Source organism: Rhinoderma darwinii, chromosome 1 (assembly GCF_050947455.1).
Source record: "Rhinoderma darwinii isolate aRhiDar2 chromosome 1, aRhiDar2.hap1, whole genome shotgun sequence".
Classification (NCBI taxonomy): domain Eukaryota; kingdom Metazoa; phylum Chordata; class Amphibia; order Anura; family Rhinodermatidae; genus Rhinoderma; species Rhinoderma darwinii.
Window position 1 is genome coordinate 607,831,676 of NC_134687.1, and position 21,954 is coordinate 607,853,629.

Here is a 21,954-nt window from a genome sequence, read left to right on the forward strand (position 1 = left end):
TAGACAAGATCAAATCACCAACATACTGCCTCTGTTAGACTATATCAAGCTCAAATTCAAGGTGTGGGGGGCACTCCCACTGGCAGTGACGGGTCGCGTAAATTTAATTAAAATGGTTATTCTGCCAAAATGTCTGTATGTTCTGGAGCACGCAGCCATACCAGTATATAAGGCCTTTTTTAAATCCCTACATGCATTATTCCCGGCTTTTATATGGGGATCCAACAGATCCAAACTTAGCTTGGCTACTCTGCAGAGACCTAAACAGGAAGGGGGAATGGCACTACCGGATTTGTTTATGTACTATCTAGCTGGGCAGTTGAGATATCTACAGCTATGGACAGGGTCGGACCCGATACCAATGAGGGAACAGCACCTCGCTACATATTTGCATCTAACGCACCTTTGGCCAGTGCTAGAAAGCTCCCCGGGAACTTATAAAAGAATGCTCCCAATCCACAAGGTGGCAGTGCAGGCATGGACGGCGGCCAAACAAATTTATGCATATGCAGATATACAGGTTGACATGCCACTATGGGATAATCCCCTTCTTTCACATCTAATGGAGGGGCAGGCCCCCTCTTTCTGGGATGGATTTGAGGTACGTAGAGTCGGGGATGTGTATACGGATAATGCCATTAAATCCTTTGCGCAAATGCAAGAGGACTTCCAAATCCCTAGAAAAAGCTTTTATAGATATCTGCAGCTGCGACATGCTCTCGCAAGTCAATACCCTAGGTCAGACCACGAATTCTCCCGATTCCCTTTGATTGGAGTTTTTAAATCACAGGGCCCCCGGGGGCTGATTTCGGCTGTCTACACGGCCCTTATAAAAGCTAAACTGGCCAATGTCAAATTACCGGTAAAAGATAGATGGGAGAGTCTGATACCAGATCTGACAGGGGAGGAATGGGAGGATGTACTTTCATCTCCTATGTCTGTATCGCCGGCGGCAAATAACAAAATGATTCAATTAGCTATAGTTCATCAGAGTTACCTCACGCCGGTGAGACTGCATAGAATGGGCAGATATCCTAGCACTGAATGCCACAGGTGCCGTCTTCCCAGATCTGATTTCTGGCATATGATTTGGGAATGTCCAGTGGTGGCCTCCTTTTGGGGGGAGGTGTTGAAAGTGGTTGAGGAAGTGGTGATGCAGCCGGTCCCCTTTTCACCCAAGATTTGTCTATTTGGGGTGCTGCCTGAGGATCAGTGGCCATTCCACATACGTATTTTATTGCAAGAAGTATTGTTCATGGCAAGGAAAACCATCGCACTTCGGTGGATGGATCAGAGACCTCCTAGGGTGACGAAATGGAAATCGTTGATCAATTCCATTATTCCATATGAGCGAGTATTATATAAGAAAAGAGGGTGTATTGGTACATTTTATAAAATATGGCAGATTTGGTGTGATTCATCGTGTACCCTGTATACTCCGCATAGATTCACAGACCTGAGGGACCAGTTGTTGCAACCTTGAGGAGGACGGATGTTGCATGATTGGTTACTTATAGGATTTCTATATTTTGTATGGAATAACTCAAATTGGCCTGGGAAAGTATTTGGCCCGCTGGGATGTCATTATGTTATTACTGAGGGTTAACTATGTGATCTATTAGGTCATGACCTGTTAAATACCACCATAGCCACTATGCATCTGTGTTCAAAATTTGTATGACTACATAAATGTGTTTATTTTCTGTTATGTACTATGGACATTTGTATTGTACAATTCTTTCAATAAAACGAGTTTAAAAAAAGAAATGCATCTGCTTGTAAAACAGACGGTTATACCACCCAAAATAGTTACTAGTTCACATTTCCCATATGTCTACTTTAGATTGGCATCATTTTTTGAACATTCTTTTATTTTTCTTGGACGTTACAAGGCTTAGAACATAAACAGCAATTTCTCATATTTTTAAGAAAATGTCAAAAGCCTTTTTTTTAAGATACCTCTTGAGTTCTGAAGTGGCTTTGAGGGGCCTATGTATTAGAAACCCTGATAAAACACCCCATTTTAAAAACTAGACCCCTCAAAGTATTCAAAACAGCATTTAGAAAGTTTTTTAACCCTTCAGGCATTTCACAGGAATTAAAGCAAAGTGGAGGTGAAATTTGAAAATTTCATTTTTCTTGCTGAATTTCAATTTTATTCAATTTTTTTTCTGTGACACAGAAGGTTTTACCAGAGAAACACTACTAAATATGTATTGTCCAGATTCTGCAGTTTTTAGAAATGTCCCACATGTGGCCCTACTGCGCTCGTGGAATAAAACACAAGCCCTAGAAGCAAAGAAGCACCTAGTGCATTTTGAGTCCTCTTTTTTTTAAATTAGAATATATGTTAGGCAGCATGCCAGGTTTGAAGAGGTGTTGAGGTGCCAAAACAGTAGTAATCCCCCAATAATGTTTTTTTACCATTTTGACCACACAGTTTTTTCACAGCACGTATTTGAATTGGGCAGTGAAATGAAAAAAACATCATTTTTTCCAATAAGATGTCATTTTTTATCAAAATTTCTTCCTTTCACACGGAACAAAATACCCCATTTTGTTGCCCAATTTCTCCTGAGTGCAGCAATACCCCATTTGTGGTGATAAACTGCCGTTTGGGCCCATGGGAGGGCTCAGAATGAAAGGAGAGCTATTTGCTCTTTGGAGTCCAGATTTTGCTGGATTGGTTTTCAGGTGCCATGTCGCATTTGCAGAGCCCCAGAGGTATCAAAGCAATAGAAACCAACTACAAATGACCCCATTTTGGAAACTACACCACTCAAGGAATTCATTTATGGGTGTTGTGACCATTTTGACCCCATAGTTTTTTCACAGAACTTATTTGAATTGGGCTGGGAATTAAAACAAAATTATTTTTTTCAAATAATATGTAGTTTTGGCTGAAAATTTCTTATTTCCACAAGAAACAAAATACTCCATTCTGTTGCGCAATTTGTTCTGAGTGCCGCAATACCCCGTTTGTGGTGAAAAACTGCCGTTTGGGCCCATGGGAGGGCTCAGAAGGAAAGGACCACCATTTGGCCTATTGGGGATTTTCTAGTGCGAAGTCATGTATGCAGAAGCCCCTGAGGTACCAGTACAGTTGAAACCCGCAAGAAGTGACCCCGTTTAAAAAACTACACCCTTAAGGCATTCATCTAGAGGTGTAGTGAGCATTTTGACCTGAGACCTACACCCCATAAACTGTAATGTGGGTTCTCCCGGGTATGGCAATACCCTACATGTGGCTGTTATCAGCTGCCTGGGCACACAGCAGGGCCCAGAGGGGAAAGACGAGGGGGGATAAGCTGTGCGGAGTGCAGCAGGGTAAGTAAAATTGGGGTAAATTATAAACCAAGGAATGTATGATAAATTTTAAAACACTCTTTCATACAGAGCTCTGGTTTTTCGGGACACGTGTCACATTGATATATTGTGTCATCCCTTATCGCCCTCTTATAGCAGACTTTGCACCTCTTTTGACTTTTTCCCTTCTTGCCAGTTTGGGGAACTTCTCCTGGAAAGTGTTGCCCTGGTACGATGCGTGTGGCCCCGCTTCCAGAAGTACTGGGTGCCCCCCCTTCTTGGTCCCTAAAGATTAGGTTCTTGATAATCACCTCTTGAAATTCCAGGAAAGTTCCCCTCTGGCCTGCACATCGATGTAGCACGTACGCATTGTACAATGCCATCTGTATGATGTGCCCGGCCAGCTTCTTATACCTCACAGCATGGCGCTGTAGGGCTTCAGGATTTGATCTGACAAGTCCATCCCTCCCATGTACCTATTGTAGTCCAGGATGCAGTCTGGTTTGGGGGTGGCCTTTCCTTCATATATCCTAAACCTGTAGGTATACCCTGATGCACTCTCACAGCTTATACATCTTCACGCCATACCTTGCCCTCTTACCCGGCAGGTACTCGCGGAATTGAACCCTCCCTTTAAAATGTACCAGGGACTCATCAATAGAAATACACTTCTCGGGGGTGTATGCTTGGGAAAACCGGGCACTGAAACGGTCTAATAGGGGTCTCCGTTTATACAAACGGTCAAAACTGGGGTCATCTCGGGGTGGGCACGGCTCATTATCAGTATAATGTAAGAAGCGAAGTATTGCCTCATTTATTTATTTTTTTAGGTTACAGTTCAGTTCTGAAGTTGCTTTGAGGGGCCCATATATTAGAAACCCCTATCAAACACCCCATTTTAGAAACTAGACCCCTCAAAGTATTCACAACAGCATTTAGAAAGTTTATGAACCCTTTAGGTGTTTCACAGAAATTTAGAGCAAAGTAGAGGTGAAATTTACATTATTTTTTTTGTCAGAAAATCCTCTTTATACCATTTTTTTTATAACACAAAAGGATTTATCAGAGAAACGCAACTTAATACTTATTGCCCAGATTCTGCAGTTTTGAGAAATATCCCACATGTGGCCCTAGTGCGGTAATGGACTGAAGTACCGGCCTCCGAAGCAAAGGAGCGCCTAGTGGATTTTGAGGCCTCTTTTTTATTAGGCACCATGTCCGGTTTGAAGAGGTCTTGTGGTGCCAAAACATTGGAAACCCCCCAAAAGTGACCCGAATTTGGAAACTAGACCCCTTGAGGAATCCATTGTAGTTTTCTTGGGGTGCATGCGGCTTTTTGATCAGTTTTTATTCTATTTTTAGGTGGCGTGGTGACTAAAAAACAGCAATTCTACTATTGTTTTTTTATTCTATTTTTTTTACAGCGTTCACCGTGCGCTATAAATGACATTCACTTTATTCTGCGGGACGATACGATTATGGCGCTACCAGATGTTTATAGTTTTTTTTATGTCTTATGGCGTTTGCACAATAAAATAAGTTTTATAAAACATCTGTAATGACAGGGATAGGGAAACAGACAAGTGAGCCCTAATCTACCCGCCACTCAGTCCCTGCCTACTTGCAACGACCCGCCCTAGGCGACGGGGTACAACTGGGCGACGGTCCCTACACTCAGTAAGTGCACGACAGACAACCAGACAAGGAAACACAGAACAAAGGGAAACGGGGCAGTTGCCCACGGCAACACCGTGAGCAACAAGAGTAGTAAACGAGCCGAGTCAAACCAGGAGAGTACGAGGTGCCAAACGCAGAGCAGGAGAGTAGTAAACAAGCCGAGTCAAACCAGGAGTGTACGAGGTACCAAACGCAGAGCAGAAGAGTAGTCAGTAAGCCAGGGTCAATACGAAGCAGGGACAAGTAGTTCAAGAAGCTGCAGCAGGGCCAGGAAACCAACAGAGAAGAATCACAAGCAAGGAGGAACAGGAAAGGCAGGTATAAATAGACAGAGGGCGGGGGCTAGCTCCGTCTGGCCAGGCTGTGATAGGCTCTCCCACTCCTAAGCCTGCCATCCTGAGTGGTGGAAGATGGAGTCAGTCTCACAGACATAGAAGCAGGTGCAGACTGATTACCTATGGGCGTGGATACAGAAGCTGTGCCTGGCAGATCCTTAACAAAATCATTCACTTTTTGTGTTACCTTATTCTAAGCGCCAGAACTTTTTTATTTTTCCATCAATAAAGCCGTGCAAGGACTTATTTTTTGCGTAACAAACTTTAGTTTCGATCAGTACCATTTTTAGGTACATGCCAATTTTCTGATCTCTTTTTATTCCATTTTTTGGGAGGTGAAGAGACCAAACAATTGTGATTGTGGTACGGTTTATTATTATTTTCTTTTACGGCGTTCACCGTGCGGGATAAATAACGAAATAATTTTGTAGTTCAGGCCGTTACGGACGCGGCGATACCAATTATGTATCGTTTATTTGTTTGTTTATATATTTTTATTAATAATAAATGACTGATAAGGTAAAAAGGGGGATTTTTACTTTTAATACTTTTAAAACTTTTATTTTCTTATTTTTACACATCTTTTTTTTACTTTATTACTTTGTCCCACTATGGGACTTGAGGGCAGGAGGCCCTGATCGCTATTCTAATACACTGCACTACATGCGCAGTGCAGTGTATTAGAACTGTCAGCTACTCACTGACAGCAAGCATAGTGGGTCCTGACGTTGTCAGGACCCACTAGGCTTCCGTCTATGGCATAGCCGGACGCCATTGTTTGGTGTCCGGTTGCCATAGTCACCATCGCCGGCCGCTATCGTGTAGCAGGCCGGCGATGGCAGCTTAACCCCTAAAAAGCCGCGATCTCTATAGAACGCGGCTTTTAAGAGGTTAATCAGCGGGGACACAGCGATCGGTCCCCGCTGTAGGAGCTGTGACAGCTGATGTACGAGACAGCAGCTGTCACAGCTCCTGTATGTGTCGGGAGGACGGCCGAAACGGCCGTTACTCCCGAGACGTACTATTAGGTCATGGAGCGCGAACGATACAGCTGCCATGACCTAATAGTACGTCCAGGAGCGGGAAGGGGTTAATGGATATGTCGTGGAAATCCATCGCTCAAAATATATTAGACTGAAATTTATACGAGTCCCAACAGACTCTCAAGGCCAGACTCCATTAGTCAGAATCCTAATTAGGATATTTCACCGATATATATCGAGAGACGAGAAGAAAACACACAGACACGCTGAAATGTTCAAAATTCTCATCTGAAGGATTTATTACCAAACTCAAACTGTTAAACTGAAATTCAGAAGGGGTGTAGGCTTGAGGTAAACCAATCAGAGACAATGTAACAATATTTGTTATTCAGTAAAAAGCATACAATAAAATACATCCCAGATACATCATTATAATTCTTCACACATTATGTTTACAGGTTTCTTATCTCTCTTTTGGACAGAATGTCCTCGTGGAGATGGGGGGAGACCTTCCCTCACGCATACTTGCCATCCCCCCATCTCACTCCCTATCCAACTTCACATGGGAACCAAGGTCAAAGATAAAACATACGAAATCAACATTACTTGTATTAAAGGAACAATGACTTTTCTATTCACTACAAAAGAACCAAGATGGGAACTCCAGACAAGATGGCTGCTGCACGAAACTAAATCATTTAAACATTATCATTACTTTCACATAATACATATCTTAGTAATTCGGCCTCCTGCTTGATAATTCACAATGTAATTTCATACAGAGAATATAAGCAAATAAATCATCCTTCACAAACCTCCCTTTTTCTCATATTAAATTACAGAAATTATATATTATGATTATGAAACTCAAACAATATATCAATAGGGCCACAACTAATATGATGCCATCACCAATGTCCGGTTAGGGTATGGGGTCCCACCAGTGTATCGACAAGTCATGTACATCATCGTCCTCTTCTTCTCCTGTCTTCTGATTAGAACACTTGATACTGCTGACGGATTCACTCAGGTCTTTGGTCTTTACTTGGAATTTTGCTGATGTCATCACGACTTGATTTGGTCCTTTTCATCTGTCAGACACCGTCTCTTTTAGTTTACGTCACCGGGCTATACACAACACCTCATGCTGTGAGCCTGGTGTGAGATCCCACGTAGGCGGATTAGTGGGGTGTTATTGTGACCCCACAAACCCTCCGCTCATCTGTCTTCTTACTTGTCTGGGCGGCTGCTTGGAATTGTGACACTGCCGTCAGTTCATGACAAACGCGTTGTACTGGCTCCGGCTGCTCCTGCCGCACCTCAGTAATGGAGTTCATCGTATTAAAAATCTTTTAGTTCATGTTTACTGCCACTTGCTCGGGGACCCCAACCCTTGTCAATTGTTACTAATCTGGTGATAACATCTACGTAACAATGTCAGGCCCTTAAACTAAATCAAACAAACACCTTTTATATAAGAAAAACGTCTCTGTTCCAATGGACAGGGCACCTAGAAGATGTGTAATTATTGGGTACATTTCATTTGCACTTGGTGTCACGCTTTCCAGCAGGATTTGTACCTTGATCTGATCTGATTGCCTGGAACATTTCCAGCTCACAAAAATATACACAGATTCAACATGTTTATCTGACAAATGTCGCAAACCAATTTTCCTTACTCTAATTTGTATTGCATGGGGAGGCCTCTCAAGGTCTGTTCTCTTTGTGGGAGGCGGGTATGATAAGGTTGGCACCGGTCTACCAGGACTGTTCTGTAGGCAAATCAAACAGCTCTAACAGAATTTAGCAGCAACAGCTGTAAAGCCTGGGACATACCAATTAGATCTTACCAAATCGATCCTTGCAGTCTTGGGGCCTATGTGAGGTCATACACCATCAATGCAAAAGCCATCAAGAGTGCCTTGGGTCTTACCGGTTCACGTTCCCTTATCCGTCCACATTCTGTTAGAATCTGGTTCTCACGCCTTCCGCTCCCAGTTGGACTCGTCCTATGGAGAACAAGCTTTTTCATTGTATAAACATTAATTGATCTTAATCAAATAATTAATTTGAAGAAAAACATTAACAAATAACATCTTTACATCAAACGTTCACATTGAGCAATAACTAGAAGTGATACATGCAAACTCATTTTTTTCTTTATATATATATATATATATATATATATATATATATATATATACACACACACACACACACACACAAACACTGCACAGAATTTTCCTTTCACAATAACAACGACAAAAAACAAATAACTAAAAATATTTTCAAATGGGAATATTCCACTTCTGTACCTTTTATCTGACGCATGACTCTAATAGTCCAATGCTAAAGCTGGTCCAGAACTTTACATAAAACTTAACTTCAGTATTTAATATTCCCACAACACTTCTTAAATACAATTATTAAACAAACTAACTTTGGAATAACATCTGGAGAACTGCTGATATCGTATTGTACAAACATCAGGTCAATACTTGGGATAACACTGTTCCCCTGTCACTTACACACAACGTCTGCAGTGGGGAAAATACAGGCCGGGCTTCAGCCCCCCCTGAGAACAGGTCTACACACATGAGCACTTTGTCATACACTTCTACCTCGGGTAGTTGTATGTTCTGCAGTCGCTGGGACGGGTAATCTGGCCGGGCTGCACTTTTCACAGGTACCTTTGCTGTTTTACCTATGTCATGCCGTGCGCACATCATGCCGGCTGCTACAAACCTAGTGGTGGCATTATTGTATCCAGGGACAAGCCAATTTACTGACACCTGGCTGCATATACCCTTGTTGTCAGTTCTGTTTTCTCTTGCTCTCTCAATTGGCTTACCCAATGATCCAATAAAGTTCCTACTACCAATGGGCCCATAATTGTGGGCGATGCCAAAAGCGTACCTAGAGTCAGTGTAAATGTCGGCCGTCTTACCTTCTGCCAGGTTACAGCCTCAGCGAGCACCTCCAGCTCCGCTCCTTGAGATGAACAAGAAGGTGAGAGTGGTTTCTGGGTAATTTACCTGGTGCCTCGTATCCTGTTCTACACATGCTGTATATGATAAAGTATGTCTTCATTACAAATTTACATTGGAAACCCATGTCACATATAGATAGAACATTTCAAAAGGGTGGAGTTTTATTGTTCCACATTTATCTGATGATCCAGAACACTTGTAAATCCCACCCACCAGGTCCTGTAAATACCTGATTAATACAAAAACAAACAAAATATGTTACTGAAATCTGGCATAAAATAAACAATATTCAAACAATTTTTTTTTTTTGTTTTGCCTTCTCCCCATCTAAATCTGTAAAGACTCATCTGTGAGTGACGTCACCTCGCCTCCTGTGTAAATTGGCTGGAGGGGGATCTGGAACCATCTTACACAGAAAAACCTCAAAATATAAGTTACTGTCATACACATTTAATCTGGGTTACGCCTTGAAACTCATACACATTTTGTAGATCTCGTAGAACCAAATTCATTAATTCAAAACAAAATAAAACACAAAACAAAACGACCTGATCAGTCCCTTCAACATTGGGAAATCTTCAACCCTTTCTCAGCCACTGGGATAGGGCAGTGCTTGGCATAGCTCCCTCTGGCTGTGAAGGGGTCATAAAATTGCCTGTAAAAAGGAGAACAAAAAACAAAAACTACCTGATCAGTCCCTTCAACATTCCCTCCTATTTGGACTCTGCGAAAGTAATGTAGCAGGGTTCAAAACTACATATTAACATAATGAGATTAGGCACTCTATCGGGGGAGCACTAGTTTAACCCCCTGTAATACACAACAACCTGGAACAAAAAAGATTACTTTCTCCTGACAAAAATACATTTTATCTTTAAAATGACCTGCAACCATTTACCTGTAAAACATCTCACATTTTCAAAAATAACATTTAGGCAGCACCATAGCACGTGCCTCATGTGTGAAAGCAAAAACAAAACAATTGTAATTAGTTATTCAATAACACAGAAAATAATATATCTGGTAATATTAATTACTGCAAACCAATAAGCTGTACATAAGAATAGGGAACAGAGGGGGCACATACATGTTCAAGACCCCGTGTCTCACAATATCTGTAGTTTAATACATTTGAATTAACATTAAAACATTCCAACAATAAATCTTATCACATTATAACACATTAATCTGCAGTGTAGCTTTTATATTTCTACAAACAGATCCAGCCGGCTGTAATATTTTTCTCGCTTGGTGTAGTTACAGACGACTGCGCTGCGCGAAAATAAAACACGTTCCATAAAAAACTGAAAAAAAAAGTAGAACTGATTTTAACCCCATACACAAAACACTAACATTTTTAGACATTACTGCTGTTAAAAATAGGAAACATACAATATAGTTCTGCTTTTATTGTGGCCATTAGTTTCAAACTTCAGACATGTTACATTACACACATCACACAGATGTCACATCACACATCACACACATCACACAGATGTCTCATCACATCACACATGTTACATTGCACACATCACACAGATGTCTCAGTACATCACACATGTTACATTACACACATCACACAGATGTCTCATCACATCACACATGTTACATTGCACTCCCCCCGTTCTGACCCACGTTAGTCACTGCAATGTACCTGGCTGCTCCATTTTCTTCACTCTTCCAATGAAAATTTACACCTGTATTTAAATTGTTCTTTCTCACATGCAAACATCCTTCTTACGCTGCCAGCCTTTTCAACAATTTTTTCAGTGTGTTATTTTGCCTTCACATACTTTATAATTAAAGCCCCAGCTCCTTTTGCTCATTCTAATGTTGGCCGGGACCAGTGCCCCAAAGCATCTTTGTCCAACTTCCTCCTGACCCCATGGTCGGAGAGCAGTAGGGTGATTTCCGGTAAATCCCCCACCTCCAGGCAAACAGGCCACGTTTGCCGACAGATATCTCAGACCAGTCTATCTCCTAGACTGTCTTACCAATACGATATCACAAGTCGTTCCTCCAGACATTCTAGCAGCAGGATCCTCTGATCCCTCACTGTTTTGAACATCAAGAACAGACAAAATGCTGCCAATCAACAATTACAAGAGCAAATTCTTCAACACAATCGACATTCATGAACCTCCATTGATTCAAGCAGGAGTTGGTCACTTCACTTATGCAGAACACTTGCTGCCGGGGGGTGTCTTTCAGTTCATAGAGCCCATGATGTAACATATATCCCAAACTCTTTCCTCTAGCATTTTGCAATGGTTTCACATGCAAATTATATTTGGTAACATATATATATTATCCTCCCCGCTCAGCCGTTCACTCTGTGGGTTGTAGTTTAGGGGGTTGTTATCTATGTTGGTGATAATTTCTTTACGGGCTATGGGTCTGAGCCAATACCAATCCAGCGGTCTGATGTTATACTACTACAGACTTAATTACTTGGATGTTATTTTACATCAAAGTGTATATGCCGGATTATCATGTGCTAGAAATCAGTCTGTACTGATTCCCACCTTATGCCAGTCTGGCAATGCATACAACTGGTTTATGGACCCTTACACACAATATCACTGGCTGGCAATGCGTTAGGAAAATATAAATGATTTTCTAATACAGTATTCAAAGTTTTCCCTGTTGCACTGGGTAATGGTATTGAGTGCAAATTCAATATAGACACAATTGCTTCTCCTTGCACTGGATTCTACATTATCAGGACTTAACCATTGAAGCCCCTGTGGTACTACATGATATTACTCACAACTGTCTATGGGTCTGAGCCAATACCAGTCAGTACCTCCCAACTATAATCCCAGACAAACGGGTAACAGAACAACTATTAATCCTCAACAATTTTACACAACTAAATAACTAAAGACGCTACAACAAAGCAGCAAGCAGAAGTTTTGTTTTTTCCTCACAGTCCAAAACAACTCTTTGCATTTCAAATACTTCACATGTGAGTTACGACTTCTCTCTGCCATGCGCTACGTCACTGCATTCCAAAGGCTTCTCACAATTTTTCGTGGTTAACTATGTATTTGCTGGCAAAAATTCTCTCATGTCTTTCATATCAACAGTTTAAGATCACGTACACACCTGCAATCCTTCATCACACAAAAAGCTTCAACATACCTTTTTGGATCCATCTTTCAACCCACTGACTAAGGAGTCTCGTCCATAGAAGTGACGTTCTGACAGCTGGATTCCAAGGCTTACGCAATACATGTGTGAATGGTGTAAGAATAAGCTCCTTACCTACCGCGGTTTTTTGTAATTCACAGATGCAAAGCCAGACCTCTCCAGTGACAGCTTATCAGACGTGCAATCTTCCTGGGTTTTATCGGCACCATTACTGTCGTGGAAATCCATCGCTCAAAATATATTAGACTGAAATTTATACGAGTCCCAACAGACTCTCAAGGCCAGACTCCATTAGTCAGAATCCTAATTAGGATATTTCACCGATATATATCGAGAGACGAGAAGAAAACACACAGACACGCTGAAATGTTCAAAATTCTCATCTGAAGGATTTATTACCAAACTCAAACTGTTAAACTGAAATTCAGAAGGGGTGTAGGCTTGAGGTAAACCAATCAGAGACAATGTAACAATATTTGTTATTCAGTAAAAAGCATACAATAAAATACATCCCAGATACATCATTATAATTCTTCACACATTATGTTTACAGGTTTCTTATCTCTCTTTTGGACAGAATGTCCTCGTGGAGATGGGGGGAGACCTTCCCTCACGCATACTTGCCATCCCCCCATCTCACTCCCTATCCAACTTCACATGGGAACCAAGGTCAAAGATAAAACATACGAAATCAACATTACTTGTATTAAAGGAACAATGACTTTTCTATTCACTACAAAAGAACCAAGATGGGAACTCCAGACAAGATGGCTGCTGCACGAAACTAAATCATTTAAACATTATCATTACTTTCACATAATACATATCTTAGTAATTCGGCCTCCTGCTTGATAATTCACAATGTAATTTCATACAGAGAATATAAGCAAATAAATCATCCTTCACAGATAAGTGCTTACTCATACTCCTGACTACCTAAAGATTTTGAAAGCGTCTTTTTTGCACGTCACACCCATATGCCAATTTAGGTCTATTTTCATTTTTCTTAAGACAGATAGTTATACCACACAAAATTGTTGCTAATTAACATTTCCCATATGTCTACATTAGATTGACATCGTTTTTTGAACATTTTATTTTTCTAGGACGTTATACGGCCTAGAACTTTAGTAGCAATTTCTCACATTTTCAAGAAAATTTCAAAAGGCTATTTTTACAGGGACCAGTTCAGTTGTGAAGTGTGAAATTTTTGCAGAAATCCATTTTTAACACAAAGTTTTACCAGAAAAATGCAACTCAATATTTATTGGCCAGATTCTGCAGTTTTTACAAATATCCCACATGTGGCTCTAGTGGGCTACTGGACTGAAACACAGGTCTCAGGTGCAAAGGAGCACCTAGAGGATTTTGGGCCTCCTTTTTATTAGAATATATTTTAGGCACTATGTCGGGTTTGAAGGGCTCTTGCTGTGCCAAAACAGTGGAAAACCCCCCAAAAGTGATCCCATTTTGGAAACTACACCGATTGAGGAAATTATCTAGAGGTATAGTGAGCATTTTGATCCCATAGGTTTTATGCAGAAATTATTGGAAGTAGGCCGTGAAAATGAAAATCTAATTTTTTTTTTTCAAAGAAAATGTAGGTTTAGCTAATATTTTCTCATTTCCACAAGGACTAAAGGAGAAAAAGCACTGCAAAATTTGTAAAGCAATTTCTCCCGAGTAAAACAATACCCGGCATGTGGTCATAAACGGCTGTTTGGACACACGGCAGGGCTCAGAAGGGAAAGAGCGCCATTTGGCTTTTGGAGCTCCAATTTAGCAGGAATGGTTTGCGGAGACCATGTCGCATTTGCAAAGCCCCTGAGGGACCAAAACAGTGAAAACGCCCAAAAAGTGACTCCATTTAGGAAACGACACCCCGTGAGGAATTCATCTAGGGATGTAGTGAGCATTTTGACCCCACAGGTGTTTCATAGAATTTATTAGAATTGGGCAGTGAAAATAAAAACAATCCCTTTTCTTCAATAAGACGTAGCTTTAGTTAAAAAAAATAAAAAAAATCATTTTCTCAAAAAAGAAAGTAAAAATGGAACCTCAACATTTGTAAAGCAACTTCTCCCGAGTACGGCAATACCCCATTTGTGGTCATAAACTGCTGTTTGGACACACGGCAGGGCTCAGAAGGGAAAGAGCGGCATTTGCAGATATTGCTGGATAGGTTTCTGGACGCTATGTCGCATTTGCAAAGACCCTGTGGGACGAAATCAGTGGAATCCCCCCAGAAGTGACCCCATTTTGGAAACTGCACCCCTCAAGGTATTCAACAAGGGGTGTTGTGAGCATATTAGCCCTGCAGGTGTTTTGCAGAAATTAGTGTGCACTCGATGTTGCCAATAGATATGCCAATATGTGGTGCCCAGCTTGTGCCACCAAGACAGCTCTCCAATTATTATTCTGTGTTTCCCGGTTTTAGAATCACCCTACATGTGGCCCTAATCTTTTGCCTGGATATTCGACAGGGCTCAGGAGTGAAAGAGTACCATGCGAAATTGAGGCCTAATTTGGCGATTGCAGGGGCTCTGATGTGAAGTAATAAAAGAAACCCCTGAGAAGTGACCTTATTTTGGAAACTGCACCCCTCAAGGCATTTGTTAAGGGGTGTAGTGAGCATCTTCACCCCACAGGTCTTTTCCATAAATTATTCCGCTGCGGATGGTGCAAAGTAAAAACGTAAACTTTTCCCCAGATATGCCATTTCAGTGGAAAATATGTTGTGCCCAGCTTGTGCCACTGGAGACCCACACCCCAAAAATTGTTAAAAGGGTTCTCCCAGGTATGGCGATGCCATATATGTGGCAGTAAACTGCTGTTTTGGCACACTGCAGGGTTTAGAGCGGAGGGAGCGCCATTTGGCTTTTAAGGCGTGGATTTTGCTTGGTAGTAATTTTGTTTGAGTATTGCTGGTGTTTTCAATTATAATGTGGGGGTACATGTAAGCTGGGCAGAGTACATCAGGGGCATAGTCAGGTGGTATAATAATGGGGTAAAAAAAAAACAATAAAATAATCCGTAGATGTGTGTTACGCTGGGACACAATCCTTTCTGCACAGGCCGGTGTCGCACTGATATATGGAGTCCTTTCTTATCCCCCTTGTGGTCCACACTCTGCACCTTTGTAGTTTGGGGAATTTTGCTAGGAAGTGTTGTCCTGGTACGGGCACCCTCACTTCCAGCAGATATGTTTGGGCCCTCCCCTTCCTGGTTCCCTTATTTTAGGGCCTTGATAAATCACCTCTTGAAACAGAAGAAATGTTCCCCTCGGGCAAGCACAACTGCATATTTTTTTATTTCCTAACTTATTGGAGTCTTAACTAATTTTATTTTTTCATAGACATAGTGGTATGAGGGCTGTTTTTTGCGGGACGAGCTGTAGTTATTATTGGTACCATTTTGGGGTAAATGCGACTTTTTGATCACTTTTTATTCAATTTTTTGGGAGGGCAGATGACCAAAAAACTACAATTCTGGCATAGTTTTTTAGGTTTTTTTTATACAGCGTTCGCCATGCGTTATAAATGACATGTTAAATTTATTCGGCGGGTCCGTACGATTCCGGCGATAACTAATTTATAGCACTTTTTTATGTTTTTACAATGTTTTGCACAATAAAATTACTTTAGTAAAAATAATGTATTTTTTTCTGTCGCCAAGTTGTGAGAACCATAACTTATTCATTTTTTTTTGTCGACGGAGCTGTATGAGGGCTTGTTTTTTGCGAGATGAGCTATAGTTTATATAGGCACCATTTTTGGATACATGCGACTTTTTGATCACTTTTTATTCCAATATTTGTAGGGCAAAGTGACCAAAAAACAGAAATTCTAGTATAGTTTTTTAAGTTGTTTTTTTACTTCGTTCACCGCGTGGAATAAATAACATAATAGCTTTGTAGTTTAGGCCATTAGGGTCACAGCGATACCAAATATGTATGGTTTATTTATTTTTTTCAGTAATAAAGGACTTGATAAGGGAAAAGGGCGATTGTATTTTATTTTATTACTTGAAACTTTTATTATATGTTTTAAAAAGTTTTGGGTTTTTTTCACTTTTTTTCTTCCCTACTTGAAGGTCCAACTGTCAGAATTTTTTTTTCTAATACATTGCACTACCTATTTAGTGCAATGTATTAGGTCTGTCAGTCATTCACTGACCGCAAGCCGATTAGGCTTCACCTCCCGGCAAGGCTTATTCGGCTTCCGTAATGGCAGAGCAGGAGGCCATTGTTAGGTGTCCTGTTGCCATAGCAGCAGTCAGCAGCCCTGATTGCATGGCAGGACTGCCGATCTGCTAGCAACCTTTAAGATGCATCTAAGGGGTTAATGGCAGGGATCGGGGCCTGAACGTCTTCCGTGCTAGGCAGACCGGGAGGCCAGTATTAGGCCTGCGGTTGCCATTACAGCCACTGGAACCCCGGCGCTGGGATGCCAATGAGGTGCAAACTCCTTAAATACAGCGATCGCTTTTGACCCCTGCATTTAAGGGGTTAATGGCAGGGATCTAAGCTAATTTTGGTCCCCGCCATTACAGCCAGATGTCAGCTGTAATACACCGCTGACATCCGGCGATGATGGCACCGACTCCGCTTCTGAGCCGGTGCCATCCATTTGTCTTATGGATACGGCAAAATGCGGGAATCACTGGCTGTCCATGACGTATCCATACAACAAAAGGGGTTAAACATTATTTTAATCACTTTCACATTTCCCACCTTTTGTTTATTTGAGGACATTTTGTATCCAAGCCAGGTATTTAACCCCTTAATGACTGGGCCTGAAAAGACCTTAATGACCAAGCCAGATTTGTTAAATCTGGTATGTCTGACTTTATCAGAGAATAACTCTGCGAAAGTTTTGAATATCCAAGTAATTCTGACATTGTTTTTTCGTCACATGTTGTACTTTATTTTAGTGGTAAAAGTAGACTGATACGATTTGCGGAAATTAATGAAAAAATAGAAAAATGGAAGAAATTTTGTAAAAATTATCATTTTTCCCTATTTTTAACTGCAATATGTCACATATGTACATACATACTGTACAATTTTTTTTATTAAATATATATTTCCATTGCTTTACTCTATTTTGGCAGCACTGTTGAAAAAAAAAATTTTTTTTGGAGCAATTTAGAAGACTTACAAGTTTAGTAATGATTTTATACATTTTGAAGTACATTTTGTTTTCCTGCACCAAGCCAGGTTTTCAGAGGCTCATAGGTGTCAGAATGGTGGAAACCCCCACAAGTGAGACCATTTTGAAAACTACACCCCTTAAGGTATTTATTAAGGGGTGTTGTAAGTATTTTGACCCCACAGTTTTTTTGTAAGAATTCATGCAAAGCAGGCGTAAAAAAATATAATTTCACTTTTTTCATAAAAGTATCACTTTGAAGACCAATTTCTTTGTAAAGCGACCATGAGAATGAAGAAATGCACCCCAAAATCTATCACCCTGTTTCTCCTGTTTTCAAAAATGCCCACATTGTGACCCTAATGCGTTGCCTGGACACACGGCAGGGCCCGAAAGGAAGGGAGCAACCGGAGGCATTCAGGTCCCATTATTGCTTGAAAATGTTTTAGGCCCCACTGTACATTTGGAGAGGTTTTGAACTACCAGAACGATAGAAACTCCCCATAAACGACCCTATTTAGAAAACTAGACACCTTAAGGTATTTATCTAGGGGTGTAGTGAGTATTTTGACCCCACAGTTTTTTGCTAAATTTAATGTATAGCAGGTGAAATAAAAAAACAAACCACTTTTTATATAAAAGTATCACTTTGAAGACCGATTTCTTTGTAAAGCGACCATCAGAATGAAGAAACACACCCCAAAATCTATCACCCTGTTTCTCCTGTTTTCAAAAATGCCCACATTGTGACCCTAATGCGTTGCCTGGACACACGGCAGGGCCCGAAAGGAAGGGAGCAACCGGAGGCATTCAGGTCTCATATTTTGCTTGAAAATGTTTTAGGCCCCACTGTACATTTGGAGAGGTTTTGAACTACCAGAACGATAGAAACTCCCCATAAACGACCCCATTTAGAAAACTAGACCCCTTAAGGTATTTATCTAGGGCTGTAGTGAGTATTTTGACCCCACAGTTTTTTGCTAAATTGAATGCATAGCAGGTGAAATAAAAAAAACAAACACTTTTTATATAAAAGTATCACTTTGAAGACCGATTTCTTTGTAAAGCGACCATGAGAATGAAGAAACACCCCCCAAAATCTATCACCCTGTTTCTCCTGTTTTCAAAAATGCCCCCATTGTGACCCTAATGCGTTGCCTGGACACACGGCAGGGCCCGAAAGGAAGGGAGCAACCGGAGGCATTCAGGACACACATTTTGCTTGAAAATGTTTCAGGTCCCATTACACATTTATAGAGGCAGTGAGCTGCCAAAAAGATAGAAACTCCCCATAAATGACCCCATTTTGAAAACTAGACCGCTTAAGGTATTCATCTAGGTGTGTACTAAGTATTTTGACCCCACAGTTTTCGCAGGAATTAATGCAAAGCAGGTGGAAAGAAAATTTTATTTCACTTTTTTTCACAAATGTGTCATTTAAAGGTCAGATTTCTTGTACAGAGAACATGAGAATAAGGAAATGCACCAGAAAATGTATCACCCTGTTTCTCCTGTGTTCAAAAATATCCCCATTGTGGCCCTAATGTGTTTCCTGGACACACGGCAGGACCCAAAAGGAAGGGAGCACCCGGAGGCTTTCAGGACACACATTTTGCTTTGAAAATGGGAGGATTCTACTTTTCTAGATTGAGAAATAGATGTCCCTAACAGTTTCTACACCCTATGACTATGTCGTGTTAAGAAAGCAGCTGTCCTGAAATCATGTCAGTCCATAGACATTATGTATATCAACCCGCTCTGATATATAGTAAGTTAGAGTGGGAAAATGTATTAAACTGTTGGCGGAAAAAGGCAATATATCCCAAAAAAAGGAGGAAGAATGTATCCAGCTATGTGGAAAACTAGAGCATGTTCACAGGATGAAAGAAAATTTGTAGGGCTGTAATGACTTTATTATTCAAAGTGACTGGTCATACAACGTCTCTTTAGCTCCATCAAGCCCTATATAAGGGACGAATGTGCCATGTGACGCGGTACACCATAACAAGCCCCTGCCCGGCAAGGTAGGGACCGCCATGTGCACAAAACAACCAATCAGCTGTAGAATATATAAAGGGGCAGTGTCCCACACCGTATGTATAGATACAGTAAAGGACCACTACTCCCCAAATTAATTTCGCTATTTCTAGAAGTATTGTCGGGTGTAAGAGGTCCACCAAAAACCCGAACAAAACTGTAATAAAGCCCATAGTGTATTGATAAGGACAAAACAGGGACTTATGCATAGACCAGGGTTGGAAGGACAAGCGGAACAATAATATCGTGACTCACTTCGCTGTCCTCGTTTGCTGCAGACCCAACACCGTTTTTTTGGGGTATTTTTGGTTAGATGTTGAAGGGATGGGGTGTAAAAAATGTTTTTCAACAAGTCGGTGTACATCCTCTGACTCATGGACTACTCTCTGGTCTGCAGATTGAAATAGGAGATCTTCAATGACTTTCTCCTGAAATTCAAAGAATGTCGCCCTGCCTGCTGATTTTTTGTACAGGACAAATGCGTTCTGCATCGCAACCTGAATTTGTTATAGCCGATGACACACACAGGCTTTTGTCTATCTGCAGAGGCCCCACGTTCTCTAATAGTTGCTGTTGCACTTGAATGGACAGTGCTGATCATGTAGACGTCCTTGCGGTCACTAAATTTTAAAGCCAGCATCTTCTCAATTTGAAAAGTGCATGACTCCCCCTTTCGTAGTTTTTTATCCACAAGTTGACGTGGGAAACCTTTGCGATTCCTGCGTATTGTGCCACAGGCTCCGGTGTTGGCACAATGAAGGGCGCTAAACAATGGCACACTGGTATAAAAACTGTCCGTGTATACATGATACCCCTTGTGTAGGAAAGGGCCAATTAAATCCCACACAATCTTACCAGTGGTACCAATATTTGGAGGGCACCCTGGTGGATTAAATTCACTGTCTTTACCCTCGTAGATCTTAAATGCACATGTGTAGCCAGTAGTGCTTTCACATAACATGTAGATCTTTACCCCGTATTTTGCACTTTTTGAGGGTATGAATTGACGGAATGAGAGACGCCCTTTGAAATTTGTGGGATTCCACAACCTGGCATTAGGTGACGAATGCTTATTGGCAATGTACTGCCTGGCATACAAATTTGTTTCCTGCACAAAATGTTCCAAAACTTGGTCCGTAATAAAAATATTAAAATAATTTAGTGGTGAAAAATTACTGACATTGGGACTTATGCCAGGAGTAGCAATAAAGTCATTTATGGTGGGAGAAAATAAACTCGTGGGTTCCCACACTAAATCGGTTTGGTGGGGTTGTGCAATTTCAGGGGCTGCACTTTGAACGGACGTTGTGGCAACTGCGCCGTCTCCCATATCACTGGTGCTGGGTCTCATATCCATAGAATCCCTTGAAGCGACACTTTCGCTGTCGCTTTCAAGTAAGGCTGGGTTCACACGACCTATTTTCAGACGTAAACGAGGCGTATTATGCCTCGTTTTACGTCTGAAAATAGGGCTACAATACGTCGGCAAACATCTGCCCATTCATTTGAATGGGTTTGCCGACGTACTGTGCAGACAACCTGTCATTTACGCGTCGTCGTTTGACCGCTGTCAAACGACGACGCGTAAAAATACAGCCTCGTCAAAAGAAGTGCAGGACACTTCTTTGGACGTTTTTGGAGCCGTTTTCTCATAGACTCCAATGAAAACAGCTCTAAAAACGGACGTAAAAAACGCAGCGAAAACGCAGCGAAAACCGTGAGTTGCTCAAAAAACGTCTGAAAATCAGGGTCTGTTTTCCCTTGAAAACAGCTCCGTATTTTCAGACGTTTTTGGTCAGTACGTGTGCACATACCCTAAAAGCTCAACTTCAGATGCAGAATCCGTATCTGAGCATAGCATCTGATAGGCTTCCTCAACGCTGTATCTTCTGGCAGCCATAATGATAATACAGTCTAAACCGCAAATAATAAATGGAACTAGCGGTTTCAAATTTTTTTTTATCAACTAAGGCCTCATGCACACGACCGTAAAAACACCCGTTATTGCGGGTCGTAATTACGACCCGCAATAACGAGCTCATAGACTTCTGTTACCCACGGGTACCTTCCCGTTTTCTCACGGGAAGTTGCCCGTGCCGTTAAAAAAATAGAACATGTTCTATTTTTCTATTTTACGGGCCGTGCTGCTATACTTTATAATGACAGCACAGCTTGCAAAAGCGGCCGGCTGCCCGCGGCCGGCCGTGCCCGGCCGTGCTCGTAATTACGAGTCGTAATTACGAGCACGGTCGTGTGCATGAAGCCTAATCAACTAAGAACACTAAAAGAATTAAACTTTTTTTTTTTTTTTTATTGTTTTTTT

The 21,954-nt window shown here is 41.2% G+C and overlaps 2 long non-coding RNA genes across 2 annotated transcripts in view; one reads left to right on the top strand and one right to left on the bottom strand.

The window, feature by feature from the left end:
• LOC142662874 (uncharacterized) overlaps positions 1–21,954 on the top strand; it is a 137,406-nt gene that overhangs the window by 10,462 nt on the left and 104,990 nt on the right. The window lies entirely within an intron of this gene.
• On the bottom strand, positions 6,572–13,346 carry LOC142662837 (uncharacterized). Its single transcript, XR_012851010.1, has 2 exons — positions 10,049–13,346; positions 6,572–9,978 (listed from the first exon to the last, which is right to left on the bottom strand). It is a non-coding gene; the product is annotated as an uncharacterized LOC142662837 (long non-coding RNA).